Source organism: Prosopis cineraria, unplaced genomic scaffold (assembly GCF_029017545.1).
Source record: "Prosopis cineraria cultivar Desert tree isolate PC_DT_omini unplaced genomic scaffold, ASM2901754v1 PC1, whole genome shotgun sequence".
In the NCBI taxonomy this organism is placed as follows: Eukaryota; Viridiplantae; Streptophyta; class Magnoliopsida; order Fabales; family Fabaceae; genus Prosopis; species Prosopis cineraria.
In genome coordinates this window covers 41,908,293-41,911,192 of record NW_026555332.1, presented here as the reverse complement: position 1 = coordinate 41,911,192, position 2,900 = coordinate 41,908,293, and the positions used below count along the sequence as shown (strand labels likewise).

Sequence of the window (2,900 nt, the reverse complement as noted above, 5' to 3'; positions counted from 1 at the left end):
GCTAAAATTACAAATCACGTTGAAGCATTCTCATTGGCTAAAAAAAATATTCAATCTGATTCATCCATGGACTTAGGTCTCACATTGTCTATTCATTAATTACATGTGCAAATATTGGGGTTCGTTATCTGTGCCTCAGCTTTTCAAATTTCAAAAGTTGTTAGCGTTTTTAGCGGAGGGTAAACGGTTTCCTCCTCCTTTTTCATTTATGATTATTGTCTCCTCCGTTTCCTCCATGGACTCAGGTCTCACATTGTCTTTCATTAATTACATGTGCAAATATTGGGGTTCGTTATCTGTGCCTCAGCTTTTCAAATTTCAAAAGTTGTTGGCGTTTTTAGCGGAGGGTAAACGGTTTCCTCCTTTTTTCATTTATGATTATTCTCCTCCGTTTCCCCATGTTTATTCAATTTCTCTTTCTCACGTTCTCTCACCGGTTCAATTCTTTCATTTGTTTCTATTCATTTCAGTGGCCGTACCATTCTGTTCGTTTACACCCACAGGGGAGAGACCTCTGCGCTTCAAATGATATCAATTCTTTTTTCGGATTCCTCCATTGTTGCACCATTGATCAGGTTGTATATATATACACATGTATATCCTTTCTTCCGTTTTGTTTTATTACTTCACACACTTTCAACTATTTGCTTCAAATTATTCCATTTATTAAGTTCTATGCGCTCATCGACGATTGCAGTTCTTTGCCGTTTGATATCAATCCAGCGGTCAGTTTTCTTTATCAATCAAGTTAATCAAGTTGTTTTCCGTTTAGACTACTAATCATGCGCTCATCCCAAGTTGCAGTCACGTCAGTTAACAGGGGATTTAAATACTTATTTGCATAATACCCTTAGACTGAACGAATGCCCTCTTCCATGTTTTTTATGATGTTCTTCTCGATATAAGCAATTGCTTTTCTGTGTGATGTAATCTGCGGTTGAAGTTTCAGAAGGTTTGTTTGAAACGCTTAATTGGATCATGTCTGACTTATTATTTTATTTTCTTTTACTCTGAATTTACCTTTTATTTAAAGTCACTCAAGAAAAGAAGGTGCTAGAGGTGCATGTCGAGAAAGGGATGCAACAGGATCGCAAGATTGTGCTTGAAAGGCAAGCTGATCAAGCTGTAAGCAACAAAATTTGGCAATGTATTTTGTAAATTATATTTAGATGGCTTGAACTTGTAGACATCAGTTTAATTGCGTACGTTTTCCTGCTACAGCCTGGCACAATTGCAGGAGACATTGGTTTCATCCGACAAGTAAAGGAGCACCCCAAGTTCAGGAGGAAGCACTTTGTGGTTTCCAGTTTGTCATTACCCATGCGGATGGGAGGCAACTCCTGATGAAATCAAACCCAGGGGAAGCCGTCAAGCCAGGTACTAATTAATCAATCTTATGAATACTCTTTGCTGTAATTTCATTCATGTAATATATTCTTTACTGGTCATTGTTAATTTTGTTTTGTATGTCAATATAAAGCGATAGATGATGAGGGGATACTGCATCATAACAGGCCATTCATGATGGGATATTAGACGTGAGAAAGATGTATTTGAATATGAAAGGATAGTGGTTCTTGTTTTGTACATGTATATTATGAACATATACCTTTGATCAGTAGATGCTTAAAAGTAGGTAACATTTTAAAGGAATAACCAAATATTGTTCTCAAGATTGGATTACAACTTATTTGATTTTTACACTCAGTTTATTTGTGCAATTACTTCAGCAAACCTTAATATCTTATTCATTTTATAGATTTCTCTCCACTTGCAGGCATTTTCAGCTACAGGAATTTGGCTCAAATCATGTTTAAGTGCCGGAATGTAGTGTGTGAACTTTGTGGCACCTGACCTGTTTGATGAAAATGGAAACCCAAGTTGCAGCCTGCTATTTGACCTTTCTCAAAAAATTATCTTGCTGATGGGGTGAGATTTCCATTTTTGCATATTTAGTTTCTAATATGGTTATTTTATTTTCATAATTTCGACCTCATCTCTCTTATGCAGTATGGATAATGTTCTTCATTTTTTGTTAGTTTGTTGATTTGTTTTTTTGAATTTGTTTTGAATTCCGCACCTTCCATAAGCATTCCTTCAGATCTTCCCTCTTTCGTTTTCTTTTCTACAGAAGCCTATGTTTTCTGAATCTGGTGAACTGGTATGTATATCGCTTCCTTCATCTTCATAGAAATAGTCATCTGAAAATACAATGTATTTTTGCATGTGTTTTCCTCTGTATGAAGGCCGCTGTTTCTACTGAGTCAGAAGTAAGTCGACAAGTCTTTCCCGACAGAATAATTTTGTTGATCTTTACAAGTAATGAGAAAAAATGTAACTTCTGTCAAATGATAGTTTTTATCCAAAATGGAGGGGCAGCAGATTTTGCAGAACACAGATGAGTTAAAAGAAGATTAAATAAATGCATGTAGTGCAAATCTGTTCTCCTTAGGAATGGAGAGTTCTCAAGTGACATGGTATGAAATCACAGTGCTTTTTCAATATTACTTCCATGAATGAATTAGTTTTCTGAAAGGTTTAAAGGAGTTGGTTACATTTGGCAGGGATTTTATGGACATGTGGATTTGAATAATTTAGTTTTCCAGTTCCAAGTAATTTGCAGCCCTAATTCCCTGGTGTGGATTGACAATTTTTCTGAAAATAAGCTATAAACATGAAATTACAGTAACAAATGTAATTCTGCTGAAAATATTGCAAAAAACACAAAAAAGGATATTGTTCCCATTTTCAGGCATCAATTTTTTTTTTTTTTGCATAAATGATTCTGAATGTTCATGAGCTTATTTTCGAAGTTACATTAATATTTTAGTTGAAATATTTTAAATGTTGATATCTAATACACTTCACTTAATTGTTTCATGTATAATCCGTGCAATGTA

The 2,900-nt window shown here is 34.9% G+C and overlaps 1 long non-coding RNA gene across 5 annotated transcripts; it reads left to right on the top strand.

The window, feature by feature from the left end:
• The first annotated feature begins 403 nt into the window (after window positions 1-403).
• On the top strand, window positions 404-2,678 carry LOC129290363 (uncharacterized). 5 transcript variants are annotated; one of them, XR_008588330.1, is made up of 5 exons: window positions 404-1,125; window positions 1,222-1,377; window positions 1,778-1,929; window positions 2,132-2,477; window positions 2,565-2,678. It is a non-coding gene; the product is annotated as an uncharacterized LOC129290363 (long non-coding RNA). The 5 variants fall into 5 exon arrangements; XR_008588334.1 differs by having other exon boundaries at window positions 404-575; window positions 698-1,125; window positions 2,132-2,576; XR_008588338.1 differs by having other exon boundaries at window positions 404-725; window positions 1,034-1,125; window positions 2,132-2,576.
• Window positions 2,679-2,900: the final 222 nt, after the last annotated feature.